Consider the following 15,337-nt stretch of genomic DNA (forward strand, 5'->3'; position numbering starts at 1 on the left):
AGGGGAAGGAGTGGGTCCCATGGAATGAAGGCCAAGGTAGTGTGAACAGTGGGAGCCCAGCACTACTGTATCAAGGATGATGCAGCAGATGGCGCTCAGCCTAAAGTCCAGAAGGCCCGAGTTCAAATCCAGCCTCTGACATTAGCTATGGCGTCAAGGCAAAGTCACTTCATCTGTGTCTGCTCAGTTTCCACTACGAAGTGGGGATAATATTACTCATTCCCAGGGTGGCTCTCTCGGTCCTGGCACATATTAGGTGTGAGATGTTTGCTGTTCATTTGTTTCAGTCACATCCAATTCTTCATGATCCCATCGAGGGTGTTCTTGACAGAGATTCTGGAGTGGTTTTCCTTCTCCAGCTCATTTTACAGATGAGGAAACTGAGGAAAACAGGGCAAAGTGTCTAAGACCTGATTTGAACTCAGGAAAGTGAGTCTTCCCGGCACTCTCTCTGCTGAGCCACGGCTGCCCTCTATGATGCAAGAAGCTGTTCTCTTCCCTTTTAGCCGTCCTTCGTGCCGTCCATTCATGGAGGATGGCGCCAGTGTAAAACTAAAATTCATATACGATAACTCTAATATTATCTTTTATAAGATTTATTAATAATCACCAGAAGTAAAAGAATAAAAAGGTAACAAAAATACCTACCTGCTTGGAAGGCCCGGCCCAGGAAGGAAAGGCAGTGGGCGGAGAGAGGAGAGTTTATACCCGCCTCCATCGTCCGTCAGGACAGCAGGGGAGGGGGATGCTGGGGAACGCAGTCCAAGGGTGCAAGATGGCTAATGACACACCGGCTCCTTGCAGCGGGGGAACGGCTGCCATTTCGGGCCTTCCTTCCCTTTGGGAAGCTCTGGGCTCCCCATGACGAGGCCGGCCTGCAGCATGCTGAGGGGGGACATCTGGGGGCCGCGAGACCCCGCTCTGACCAGGCCCATGTGTGTAGCGCTTCCGGAGAGGGCCGGAACTTCTCTTCCCCGTGTGTGTCCCTCTGGCAGCTCCGGGAAGATGGCCGAGCCGCCCCTCTAACCATCAGCCATCATTGCCGTTAGTTCTAGACCCTGGAGGAGCCCTCAGTCCGACTCCTTTATTTGTCAGATGAGTGACTAAGTGACTCGTCTGAGATCTCCCGGGGCCGGCCGGAGGTGGGCCCAAGCCCAGCGCCCGCACCAAAAAGGCAAAGGCGCAATTCTGGGCCTTTGTGGGACATATTTTCAAAAAGGTCAGAAAAAGGAGCCAAGCTTGGGATGCCACAGCTGGGCCGAGTCACAGAAATTCTATGGAAACATGGCTCTAATGAGAAGCAAGGGGCAACGTCTCGGGAGGCCAAAGTAACTCAGACCGAGGAGCAGAACCGGCGAGGACACCCCGAGAGACGGAGGCCGGAGCACCGGGAGCCTCGGCCAGGAAGCGGCGCATCCTCCCGCTCTCCTCGTGCCCTCTGCCAGTGGTGTGCAGACGCCGGAGAGGCCTAGAATGCCGACTCCTCCTTGTACGGGACATGAACTGGCAGAGAGCACAGCCAGCAAGCCAACCATGTTGGGCTGCCCGAAGAGCCCGGGGTGAGACGAGGCGCCATGCCTGGAGGAGGCTGCAGCAAACTAGAGGGACCCAAGGGAGCGTCCAACGTGCCGCCGAGACCAGAGGATCCTGGGGGTCCTCCGGCCCACGCAGGGAAGAGCGCCGCCCCCATCGGGCACCCAGCAGGGCACAGGCTCTTGGTACCCTCCGACGTCCTCCCCCTCACGCTGGGGAGCTGGCGGTGGCTTCTCCCAAAGATCGCGGTGACGGCCTGCCACGTCCTCTCAAAGCAAAGGGCTAGTAAGGGCGGCCGCAGCCGGAGGGCCTGGAGCGGATCCCTGAAGAGCCTGAAGAGCCCCAGGAAGGGCCAGGGAGCTCCAAGCCAAGGCGGGGAAGCCAGCTCCGGCCTCCTGGGGGATTTGCGTGAGGTGCCCACAAGGTGCTCCTCCCTCCCTTCCGCCATCCCCAGCCAGGCTACGGTGGAGCTTCCATGGCAAGAAGCGGCTCCCCAGCCACACACAGCCCGGGCACCGCACTCGGCTCTCAGTGGAAAAGGTGCCCAGAGGGGTGCTGACCTCCGAGAGGGCAGCCTGAAGGCCGCGGGGGCTCCTGGGAAAGCTCCCTCTCAGGATCCGTGGCCAGTCCTGGCCCAGCCTCTGAGGCCAGACTGGAACCCAGGACCTTCTGCCTCCAGGCCGGGCTCTGTCCCTAGAGCCTCCTTGAGCAGAGCGGAGCAGCCTCTCTCTTTAGGAGAAGCCCTCCTGGGGCGCCATTTGCTTTGCCAGGGTACCTCCCTGCTTCATTCCTGGCAAACCTTCGGACTCACTGGGGGTCAGTGTTTGTCCAGCCTCAAGCCCGCCCCATGGGTTTACTCTGGGATCATCTTTGAAGGGAACAGCACTGACCCTGCCCTCTGCTCCCCCCCACCAGCCTGCTCCAGCTCCAGGGGCCCAGCAGGGCCTGCTCTAACGGACAGAGGGACGATGGGACGTCTCGGGTCAGGACAAACTTCCCATTGACGGAGCTTTGCCTGGAGCAAGCCTCATCCCTGGGATTCCTCAGCCATCTGGCAAGAGAACTGCTCTTGGGGATGGGAGGACCCTGGTCAGGAGGGGCTCCTGGGTCCCCCCAGGCTTTGTGGGGCTGCTTCACCCGAAGTCGCCAAAGCAGGGCCTGCCAGGCTGGCTCATGGCCGCATCCTGTGCTCAGCAGGCCCAAGAATCCTTCCCATGAGTGGACTAAGATGTCTGCCCAGGGATGCGGCCCTTGCTCTCTGCAAGGCTCCCGTGGTCCTCGGAGCTGGGCTTCCCCCAATGAGGGTGGGCAGAGTGGCAAACAGGATGAGGCCTGTCCAGACACCCAAGGAGGGCACAGGGAGGCAAAGAGAGGGGCTGGCCAGGGAGGCTGACCGCTGGCAGCTCCAGGGCAAGACTTCAGAGTGTTTCTGGGAGAAATGGGGAGCCCCCAGGATTTGTACAGGCCAATGACAAGCTCAGATCCCTGTCTAAGGACGACTCGGGCAGCAGCACCAGAAATGGAAGATCAGTCTGGTTCCGGGGGCCGGCGAGATAAAGGAGACATTTTCTTCCATATCCAGAGCTCTCAAACCCTCAACACCCCAATCCCAAGAGTCACTGGGCCCTGGAGGCCACGCAATCCAACCTGTTTCACAAGATAAGACACCACCATGGAGGAAGAGTGGAGAGAGCCGGTCCACTGAGCCTGGTGGGTCCTCGGGTTCAACCCTCAGCTGACAGGCCAAGGGGATGAACAAGAAGAAAAATCAGAGCTCCTTTGCTCGTGTGGGAATTCCCAAGGGGCTTTAGAGGCTCATCCCCAACTGTACAAATACAGAAGTCAAACCAGGCCAGCCAGAGACCAGCATACGTATACGAGGGAGTCTGGCCTAAAGGAGGGGAGACTAGAATCCAGTTGGGGCTAGTCCTCTGCCACTAACATTTGCTTGGGACAGAAGAGAAAGTCACAGAAAAATATAAGAAAAAAAAAAAAAGCATGAAACATTTCAACAAGAAAAAATTCAATTAAATTGAAAACATAAGCCAATAAATCAATAGAAGACACTAAAATACCAAGCAAAAAGGTACACCAAGTCATATAAGAGATTCGAAACCTCTCCAAATAAAGAGCAAAGAGATGGAAGCAGCACAGATCCCTGGCAATTCCCTGGAGAACTCGGAGCCCCCTTTTTGGGGTGGTCTTGAAGGGCTCAAGAGAGAAATCTGAATCTCGAGAGAAATTGAGGCCAGGATTTGTGGCCTGCACAGCAGAAATAATGAGCAGAACAGAAAAACTCGAATCCACAGTAATGAGCCTCTCTAAGTGGAAGACAACCATGGAGAGGGAATACCAACAGACTGAAGTGGAGGGCAATCTGGAAGAGAAGCAAGAAACACGGTTAGACAGATGATCTCAAAGGCAGGATGCAGAAGGGACACGCCAGCCTTCCCAGAAACACAAGGCAAGGTTAAAAAAGAGGTGAACATCATTCTATCAGAAACTAAAAACAAACAAAAAAAAAAACCCTGCCTAAATTTCTGCATAAAGAAGGCAAAGCAAAGAGGATGCACAAAATGTAAGCACCCAGGTCCCCTCTGCAAAATGCACTACACTCCAAACTCTGACACAAAGCAGTGGGATTGAGTAATTCTGATGATAAGCAATATCTGCTGGATAGGAAATTGGGGTAACAGAAAATCATCCCCCCTGAAATCACATAAAAGAATGGAATGTGTTACAAAAAGCAAAGGACTTCCAAGATGCTACTCAAAATTATATCTCTGGCAAACTAGAGCCTACCCTTCAATTAAAAAAAGATAAGATAGCATTGAATAAAAAAGAAGTATTCATTGAAGCATACTGCTGGCCATGGCCAATCTCTAGATCGGGCTGTGTCTATGTTACAAGTGTTTGTTTTTTCTGTTCCAATGGGAGGGGGAAGGTAGAAGAAAGACAAAATAAATGCTTGTTCAATGAGAAAATAAAATAAGAAAAAAAGGCATTTGAAGCATTCTGGTGGAAAGAAGAAAAATGTGAACTGATATTTGCATTGAAAATACCCCCTAAATAAAAACAAAAAGCAAGTTAGTTAACCCATCTCTAGATGCTATTAAAAAGAAAAAAACCAAGACCACATCTATTGGCTTCATATCCATAGGAGGGGGATTATCAAGAGGTTTTATTCTGAAGATATGCAATGAGGGAAAGAAAATTAGGAGAGGTTAAGGTGAAGGAACACCCTGAAACAACATGGCTTAAGGCTGTCATCACCCCCACAAATGAACTGATATGTTTTATATGATGAAAGTGAACAGAAGAGGAAAAAAGGGAAGGGGGAGGAGAGGACAGATGGGGTGTGGCCTAAACATGCCCATATGTCTCCCAGAAAGAAAAGGGGCCACAGAAAAAAGGAAGATGTGGCAAGGGTACAAAGAAAGTGGGATGGAGAGGATGCCACAGAGGGAAGCACTAAGGATCTTTAATGGGTCTAAGGGAGATGGGAGCTCTTTGGAATAACCTGTACCCAGCTGAGAGGGCAGGGGCCGTAGGAGGAGATCCTGGGGAGGAAAGATGGGACAGTGGGGCCACATAAAACTGGTCCCACCAAGACTCCTTTCCTCCTTGGTGAATGATTTCCCTGATGTGACAAAAAGTGTGATGAAAAGCAAAGAAGGAAGAAAGATCTGCAAGGAAATGGATTGGATCAGGGAACTCAAACACAGAACTTTAGAACCTTTAATTTCATGAGGTAAAAAACAGACAAGCCACAGATCAAAGACTATCAGGTCAGGACAGTCAGAATGGGGAGGGAAACTGTGAAATTTCTTGTCATCTCTAGGAGGGGGGAGGGAGACAACAAGAATCATGTAAGTGTGGGGAAAAAATTAAAAAAGAAAATAAAATCCATTTTAAAAAAGAAAAAAGAACGGGAAGGAAATAAAAGAAGATGATATAATGAAGTCCTTTTTAGAAACGGTGAAGAAAAAAAACAACTAAAAGAAACTGGAAGGGGAGAAATTTTAAACTTAATTCCTTAAATGAGAGGATGAAAAAGTAGGATTGAATAAGTGAAAGAAAAAAAAAACAACTTCAAAGTTAGATGGGGAAAGGATTGCCTTAAATTAGAATATGCAAAACTGATAATGACAGAATGTACTAACTTAAATTAGAAAGGGACACAAAAACTAATTCAGAAAAAATACTATAGACACAAAAGGAAGAACACAATGTAACTCCAATAAAAGGAAGTGACAAACTGAATAAGAGAGCAAAATACAACTGGTTGCTTATAAGAAATACTTCTAAAAAGAATAAAAATGAAAGGTTGCAACTATGCATCCAGGTGAATCTGGAAAAGTAGAAACTGAAATCGTGCTATTAGCAAAGGAAAAACAAGAATTGATAATGTTAACAAAGATAAAGAAATTACACTAAGCTGAAATGGGCTACAAAAGACCAAAGCAACATTGATTTAAAAAAACAATATGTTCTTAATTGAATAGCATCCAAATATGTAAAGGAAAAATTAACTAAAATGCAAGAAAATATTAATGACACAGTATGAGACTTTAATGTGCCTTTCTCAGAACTGAACAAATCAAACAAAGATAAAATCAAAGGGAAAATGCAGAATGGAATAAAAAGGCTGGAGTAAATAGAGCTCCAAGATCTATGGCATCTTCTGATGTGGACCACCAAAGCATTCTTTCTCACACCAACTGGAAAAAATGACCATACATTAGGACAAAGAGAAACTCCAGTCTTTAATAGCTCTTATTCTCAATCCTTATTCCCCCTCACTCCACAAACCTATCCAAACATCTCTCCCACCCAACACACTTCCTTTGGCCAATCTCCCTTCAATGTGGTATCCCCCTGATCAGCCACCTGCAGCTGGCATTCTGCCCAACTTCTTTGACCATATTCAATAAGAGGCCTTTAACAAAAGGCTGAAAGGCTGCCTAAGAAGAGACTGACCACCTGGCTCCCTTATGCCCAAGTCCGGTATTCACACAAGATCCAGAAAGCCCACAAGAAACTGCACAGAGTGGCTCTCAGCCTAACGCCACTGTGTGTGGGGTTCTGCACCCAGAAACCCCTTGAGCTGCCGAGGGCTCTGGGAGAAAAGCCCACGCAGTCAGAGTGGCCCAGGGGAAGGACCCATGCCGGACAGAGAAGTAGCAATGGGACAGCTTCAAGGCCCCAGCCTGAGAGGCCTCAGAGTGAGAGGAGCCAGGCACCGGCTAAACGGGCCAGTTCCCAGGGCCCATAGAGGCTCTAGGAGAGGCCTAGTTCTGGGATGGAGCCCCAAATCAGGAACTCCAGCTGGAGAGTTGAGTGAGGATAAGAAAGGATTGCAAATCTATAGAGAGGAAAAAAAGGGGCAATCTGTAACAAAGGATGTTCCAGCAAAGACTATAGGAAGACAAAGAGGTTAAATAAAATAGCCACTCTGGAGGGAAGAGGAGGAAAGCAGCAAACCTTACAAGCCCCAAGAATAAATCAAACAGAAATCAATGATTTTGTGAGCACAAAATCAAAAGATGGGAAAGAAGAGAACAAAAGCGGAAGCTGTCTGTGACCCAAAACCAATGGACTGGAAACAGGTTGGGGGAGAGCACTAGAGTCCATGGACTTCCTGAAAACTAGGACTTCAAGAAGAACTGCCCCGTCTGCTGACTCAGGGCAAAGGGCCCGGCCCAGGCTCCACGCGGGTCCTGCCCTCAAGGAGCTCAGGCTCATGGGGAAGGCCACGTGCCAATGGGCTCCAGACAGTCCGGAGAGAAGCTGCTGGTAGAAGGGGGACGTGGGGGGCTGGAGGGAAGCCAGGGAAAGAAAGAGGGAAGGAGACAGCGTGCTAGGTGGGGGCCAATGGAGAGGCCAGGGTATGGGATGCAGAATGTCTTCTTGGAGGAGGGTGACATCACCCTGGAGAGGATGGGGGGGCCCCGTTTATTGGGGGGGAGGGGTGCCCTGGAACTGTGCTTTACGAAGTCACAGCTAGCGGGAAAAGTGCCTTCTTGGCAGACTTGTTGGAGGGAAGGAGGAAGAACAGTGAGGCATTTCGGATTCCATGGAGTTGCTGAGGCAGAGGGGATGCCCTCAACAGAAGTCTGGAAATCATGTGACGGGTCAGCAGAGAGGTCAGGACTAGATGGCAGGTGGGATGGTCACATGGGACTCCCCCAAAGGAAGACGGTCAGCCACGTAGGAGAACCAAGAGAATCACAGAGGAGGAATTCCACAGAGTCAAAGGCTGTGGAGAAGGCAGAAACCAGACTGTGAGGAGTTAAGAAGAGACTGAAAGAATCCTCCACTTACCTTCAGAAAGAAACCGCAAAAAAGAAAACTCCTCAAAAAGTCACAGCCAAAACTCAGAGCTCCCATGCCATAGAAGAAATATAGGAAAAAAACCAGTTTGGATGACATTCACAAGATGTAGCGGCTTCTACCATAATGGAGAGGAGATCTTGGAATACAAAAAGCAAGAGAAAGAGGCTTAAACTCAATAAAAACTGCAAAGCTGGGGGAATAGGACCTTTAATGAAAGAGAACTTGCAAGCATTTCTTGATTACAAAAAGAATTATGTAGGAAACAGTATGGAAGTTAGGGTGGACCTAGAGGTAGACTGGTTCAGTTCTGAGTATATGAGAAGACAGATAAAAGGAAAAGACTCATGTAGAAAGTTAGAATGAGGGGTAGAAATGGCTACTGCTCATATTTAGTGTGAGAGGGGCATACATATGGGAAGGGTTGGAGGAGTCAGCATCAGAAGATTCTCACTCTTATAAGAAACAAATTGGGGTGAGGCTAAGTGGGAGAGGAAGGAGAAAAATAGTAGGACAGGAATCAAAATATTTTAACCTTGTCTTTTAGCGGGAAAAGAAAAATAAATTAAAGGAAGCAAAGAATTAGTATCTACAGTTCCTTCTTAGCCAGTGGTGAAATAGTTGTACATATCCTGGGGTTGTGACACTAATGGATTAGTACTGTGCCACGTGGAATAAGGGCATTTCTGAAAATCCTACTTCACGTGAACTGAGGCAGTGAGTAAGCTGAACCAGGAACACAATCTACACGAGGACAAAAAACACTGTAAAGACCAACTCAAATAAGACTTAAATCTTTTCAGTACAAAGATCTCCAGAGCCAGAAAGAGACAAAAGGCATTTTGGGGCAGGCCCATGTGTGGATCCATTTTGCTGAACAATGCTACTGGGACTATTCTCTTTCTTTCTCTGAGTTAACTGAGAGGTGAGAGAGTGAGTGGTTATCAAGAAAAAGGGTCATCAAAACTTTTCAAAAAATGTCCAGAAGTACTAAACATGACTAAGTGGCATGAAATGAAGACTTGTAGTTTCATGGAGAATTCTATTTGTATTCTACTATATATATATAGACATACTCTTTTGGGGATGTTAAAAGTTCAGAATTTTAAAAATATTTTTTCAATTAAAGACTAATTTAATTCTAAAGAATTTGTGGGTCAAAGAACTCATTGTGAAAAAAACCAGAAACTTTCATCAAAGAAAAGAACATAAACAACATATCAAAACTCGAGGGGAAAAAGCTATATCTTTGAATACTTATCAATAAAGAAAAAAACAAACAATGAATTGGGAATGCAATTAAAAAGCTGGGAAAGAAACCAATAAGAACTAAGGGAAAGCTAAATAAGATAGAGATTCTAGAGATTAACAAAATTGAAAACAAAAAGTTGAAATAAAGTAGGGTTTTTTAAAAAACAGTTAAGTAGTCTGACTAAAAGGAAATCCAAATTATATCTCTCAAAAATGAGCCAAAGAGAATTCACAAATGGAAGTGAAACAAAGGAAACAATTAGGAACTAATTTGCTCAATTATATCCCAATAGAACTGCTAACTTAACTTAATGGATTAAATTGGACAGGACCGCTGTTCCAATAGTTATCCCCTACACTCACCCCCCCCCCAAATACACAGAAAAAGCAGACTATTTAAGTAACCTAATTTTATAAAAAGAAATTGAATAGGGCAAGCACTCCTCCCAAAAACAATATGTTTAATTTACAAGTACATCATACCCAACATTCAAAGAAAAAATTACTCTAGCATTATGTAAATTGTTTTCTAAGTAGGGAATGAAGGGAAACTTCCAAATTCTTTCAGTGTTAAAAATATTGTATTGACACTCACACAGAGGTTAACAAAAAGGCTACATCAACGTACTAAAAGTACTTAGAATTTATAACAGGAATGCAGAATCTGAATGTTTCTGACTTTCTGGCCTTGAAAATCACACCATGTGGGATTATCCCATATCATCCCCATTTCTGTTGCCTTTTATATGCTATCTTCCCCTATTAGAATGTAAGCTCCTTGAGGGCAGGAACCATTTCCCTTTTTGCTTGTATCTGTACTCCTAACACTTAACATGTTGTATGGTACTTAAATAATGTAATAAACATATGCATATTTGGAAAGCCAATTTAAAATTTAAGTAAAACAAAAACTTCAGCCATGTTGAAGAACATAAAATCCTCGTAAAGCATCAGCATGTCTATATATTACCAATAAAATTCAACAGGAAAAGATAAAAAAAGAAATTCCATTCAAAATAAAGACTATATAAAGTATTTGGGAGTTTCTGTACCAACACATACTCAAGAACTATAAGACAACTACAAAACACTACAGAAATAAAGGCAGATCCAAATCATTACAGAAATGTTTATTGTTCAGTTAGGTCATACCAATATAAAAAAAAAGATAATACTCCCAAAATTAATACTCTTATTCAATGCCTTAAAATCAAATGACCAGATTAGTTAAGAAAGATTAGAAGAAATAAAAATAAAATTCATTTGGAAGAACAAAAGGCCAAGAATCTTAACGGAAATAATGGAAGGGGAGGGTGGCCAAGATGTAGCACCAGATCTCAAACTATATTATACTATACAAAAAGCAGGAATCATACAAGTTATTTGGCTAGCAAAAATCAATTAGTAGAGCAGATTAGGGACACAGCACCAAGAAGCAAATTAATAGAGTAGCACAGTGTTTGATAATCCCAAAGTTCTCAACTATTGGGAAAAGTCACACTATTTGACAAAGGTTGCTCAGAAATTGGACACAGACCAATAACTCACAACATATACTAAAACTAAATGTTGTCTCTCTTGCCCCTGCCCCGCCCCCCCACTTTGGAGAAGTAAAAGTCACAAAAAAAATGACATAAGATAAAAGGTCAGATCTTTAAAAAATTAAATAAATACTTCATATATTTTATGAATAGAAGAATCTATGATCAAACAAAGAGAGGATCCACAGAAGATAAAATAATTTTATTATATAAAATTTAAAGTTTTAAATGAAATGCAGTAAAAATTACAAAGGAAATGGGGGACAAAAATCTTTCCAAGTTTCTCCGATAAGTTTCAGATCCAAGGAACTGATGCAAATTTACAAGAGCTGTTCCCCAATGGATAAGCAGTTAAAGAATATTTATAGGCAAGTTTTCAAAGGAAGGAATCCAACCTAACAATAACTGTGAAAAAATGTAACAAATCTCTAGTAATAAGAGAAATGCAAATAAAGGCAACTTTGAGGTTCCATCCAGTTAACAAAAAGGAAAATGATAAATGTTAGAGGGGGCATGAGAAAAAAGACACTAATGCAATGTTGGTAAAGCTGTGAATTGAACTGGCCATTCTGGAAAATAATTTGGAACTACATGCAAGTTACTTAACTGTACATACCCCTTGACTTCTGATTCTACTACAAGAACTCAAGAACGAGGCCTCAAAGACATTAACAAAGAAAAAAAGGAAAAGGATTCTTAATAGCAAGAAATATTTATAGCCATTCTTTTCGCTAGCAAATACCTAAAAATCAAGAGGGTACCCATCAACTGTTGAAAAGCAGAACAAAAAATGGTGTGAATGGAATGGAATGCTCTTGTGGGGTAAGAAATGAAGGGACAGTTTCCGAGAAAATCAGAAGACCTGCATAGGCTGAAACACAAAGTGAGCAAAACTAGTTTGGATGATAGCAACACAGTAAATTACCCCCCCCCCCCAATGCTCAATTCCTCTCAAGTCTATGACTAATTGGATTCCAGAGGATCAATAAGGAAGTTGACAGGCTCAAGATGAGGAATATTACATTTTCAAATACAAGCAAAGTCGGAATGGGTCTCAATGAATTGTTCATATTTGTTATCATTCTGGGTTTTTGTTTTAGTTTTTCCCTAATAAGCAGATGAGAGAATGGGAGACAAAAGTATGGCTGGGGGTGGGGGAGTGGAGAAAGGGTAGTTGAATTAGAAAAGAAAAGAAATGAAAGGTCTTTTAAATTGTACAGTAAGGCCACCAGGTGGTACAGTAGATAGAGCACTGGACCTGGAGACAGAACTCACCTTCCAGAATTCAAATACTGCCTCAGGCATTTCCTAGCAGTGTGACTCTGGACAAGTCACTTCACCTAGTTTGCTTCAGTGGCTCATCTGCAAAATGAGCTGGAGAAGGAAATGGCAAACCCCTCCTAGGATTTCCAGTTTCATGTGGAAACAAGCATTTATTTGTTAAATTTGGAATCCAAAGGCATTTTTAAAATAGAATTGACATCAAGAAAAGCAAGTCTAGATCTAAACCCTCAGAACGCAAAGGCTCTCCTAGTCCTAAAACGGAGAATCCAATAATGCAGAAGTGGCAGTGATCCAAGTGGGGGAAGAACAAAAACCTCGCAGGACCCCCTAACAAGCTCAGGGCCCTAAACAATTGAAGGTCAAGACTTTGGGGACAGGGTAGAAGACTGAATTTCAGTCTGCATCAGGAAATGTTTCCAGACCAGAGATTTTACACTAGTGAAGTGAAAAGCACAGACAAAAAAACCAAACAAAAACATCCCTTGTTTTGGTTCCTGTAGTCGGATCAATAGCTGAGCCAGCTAAGTGAGCTGTACCTATCTGGGCACAGGGCTATTAAGAACATATATTTTACAGGTGCAGCTGGGTGGCTCAGGGGATGGGGAGGCTCTGGGTTCAAATCTTGCCTCAGCTACTACCTAGCTATGGGACCCTGGACTTAATTACTATTGCCTAGTCTTTTCTCTGTCCTTAAAAAGTTGTTATTAAGGCAGAAAGGGTTTAAAACATGCATATCTGTGTAGCCATCCATCCCCCTCCCCCTCCCCCGGCCCCTGCCCCTTCCTGCCATCTCACACTCTCATCCAGCACAATCGTGCCTCCTCTCCCAGCCTTGGCATTCCTGGGCCTCCCTCTTCCCTCTCACCCTGCCGGGTCCCTGGCTTTCTCCCAGAGGCCTCCTCCCTAGCACCCATCTAGTCCAGGCTTGTCCAGCCGCCTACTGGCCGCCCCCCCCTTTAGAAAATGACCACCCTGAGGGCAGGGAGGGTTTCTGCCAGTGGACCAATTTTGCTCTTTTACAAACAACAGTAAACTCTCTCGTGGTGCCACTGCCGGAAAGCTAAGGGCTAAGGCTCTGTCCAAGGTCCCCCGCCGAGTGTCTAAAAAAGGGGGGGGGGGCTCAGCAAGAAACGGGCCTAGGAGACCTTCGCGGCTGCCCGGCTCGGCACTCCCACCGGCACATTCCTAATTAGCAGCGGGAAGGTTTGCAGAATCACAAAGCGGACCGAGCTCCACTCCTCGAACTTTGCAGGTGCCGGTGTGGCCCCCGCCCAGCCACCCCTTCAGCGCTTTCAGCACAGGCAGCTTCTTGGGCGGCCCCCAAGGCTGTCCTCACGTCCAGCCCTGCCCCGAAGCCGATGCTGACCACCGGTGGCCAAGCCTGGGCTCGCCTAACCAAACCAAAGCCGCTCTGCACCGGCCGCCCGGAGCAAGCCCCGCCTCTCGGGGAGGATCCCGGCTCGGGTCGGCTCCACGCGAGGTTCAGCCCTGCACACAGTAGGCGCTGCCGCCTCCCAGATGAGAAGTGCTCGGCGTGCACCCCATCCGCGGGCTGACCGCTCTCCAACGAGCGTGGCTTTCCCATCTGCGGGGAGTTCTGAGAACTGCAGCATCGCCAAAGTCCCTGGATCCAAAAGCCAATCAAGGGCAGCTTCCGGGCCCCCCGAAAACCGGGCTCGCGGCCCCCTTCTCAGAATAGTGACGTGCGCGCAGGACTCGAAAAGCAGCCCACACGGAGCTGTCCGGACAGGAAGCGCTCCCCGCAAGCCCGTCCCACCAAGCTCCCCGAGTCTGGCACCTTCCCAGCATCCTCTGTGCAGCCCCTCCCTGGCACCGTCCCCCAACTAGAGAAGAGGGGGTCCAAGCCAAGGGCCCGGGTTCTAGTGACCGGTGTTGCAGCCTAGGGAACCCTCCAGGAAGCCGGATCCTGGCCCCCCTGGCTAGCGGCGGGGAGGAGAGGTCCTCGCTCTGACTGCGAACTCGGGGTGCTCAGTGACTCAGAGGAACATCGTGAAGCACTGCCAACTTCCCAAGGGAGTCACAGCGGATTCGGAGTACCGAAGCCCTGGGTTCAAATCCCGACTCAAGCTCTAGCTGCCTAAATGTCCCCAGCGAATACGGGACCCACAGGGAGGGCAGAGGCTTCCCTGAAATGAGCTGCAGGAAAAGCCTCCACAAACGCTAGAAGTCTTTTTTAAATCGACAGTCGTCTCAAAATAGATCAGGACGCAGGCACGGGGGTGGACTGACCCGGCAGTTCCCCGGAATGTTTGCCAAGTGCTGGGACACTTTCTCCCGGAGCTACTTCTCCGACACTACAGATGCTCGAAAGCCGGGAAGGGGAGACCCGAGCCTCTGCTGCACCAAGTCCGCCCCACGCAACTCAGTCTGCCCTGGGAGAACCAGGAGCCTAATCGTGCGGCGACGCCCGATACCTTGGTCTAACACGCGGAGCAAAGAGTAAAAAACACGCGAGGACAAAGGGAGCCCTCCGCAGCAGCACCGACCCCCGCGCCTAACTTCTCTTGGGGAGCAGGGGGCCGGGGTCGCCCACTGAGCCAGCGGAGACGTTTTCGCGCTGAGCCGTGCCCTACCGGCCTCCCAGGCAGAGCGCGGCCCCAACTTCCCCGAAGCGGCCCCTCCTCTGCTCCAGGACCCCCGGGCTCCCTCTCGCCCGCGGCCAACAGGTGCGCTCCCCGCCCCAGCCCTAGCGTGACAGGTTGTGCCCCGGGAGGCTGCCCTTGGGCCAGGCAGTCGGAGAAGGGGGTGCGGACTGGGTGGGTGCAGGAGGTCGCCTCTTCCCGGTTACGGAGCTCAAACAAATGAGTCCGGGGTGCAATCCTGGGGGCAGAGCAGGTGCGGACCGCCAAAGGACCACGGTCCCTGCCCACACCCGGCGCGCTTTGCACCTTCCCCCCCACCCTCCCACCTGGAGGCTGGTCACTTTCAGGGTCGTCACTTTCCCCTCCGCTTGTACGCCCACAGGGGCCCAGGATCACAGCTAACAGTTCTCCTGCCCCTCCCCCTCCTCCCCCCAGGGTGGGGGGCTGGACACTTTCTGGGTCGTCACTTTCCCCTGGCCTCCCTTAAGCTACCCCCTGCCCCTCCCCCTCCTCCGCCCCGGGTGGAGGTGAAGGCAAAGTTGGGGCTGGGGGAAGGGGGAGGGGCCGAGTCCGCGGCTCGCAGGGACTTCTCGGAGCCTCGGGGTCGTCCTCTCTGCGGCAGGCCCCGGGGGAGGGGGGAGTTCGCCCCCCCCGCGCGCCCGCGACCCCCGCGCGCTCACCAGGGGTCGAACTCGTGGATGATGCTCTCGAAGCGGATGACGGCGAAGAGGCGCGAGCTGAAGCCGGCCAGCCAGGCCAGGAAGAGGATGGTGAAGGAAAGCAGGGACTGCC

The 15,337-nt window shown here is 48.2% G+C and overlaps 1 protein-coding gene across 1 annotated transcript in view; it reads right to left on the bottom strand.

Annotated features, from left to right (window-relative positions):
- Positions 1 to 15,324, bottom strand: part of STT3B (STT3 oligosaccharyltransferase complex catalytic subunit B) — a 57,591-nt gene extending 42,267 nt beyond the window's left edge. Inside the window, exon 1 of the mRNA XM_044677235.1 lies at positions 15,226 to 15,324. The gene's annotated coding sequence lies outside the window, so the exon portion shown is untranslated. The remainder of the gene's footprint in view (positions 1 to 15,225) is intronic.
- Between the last annotated feature and the right edge of the window lie 13 nt (positions 15,325 to 15,337).

The sequence above is a fragment of the Gracilinanus agilis genome, chromosome 5 (genome assembly GCF_016433145.1).
Source record: "Gracilinanus agilis isolate LMUSP501 chromosome 5, AgileGrace, whole genome shotgun sequence".
NCBI classification, from domain to species: domain Eukaryota; kingdom Metazoa; phylum Chordata; class Mammalia; order Didelphimorphia; family Didelphidae; genus Gracilinanus; species Gracilinanus agilis.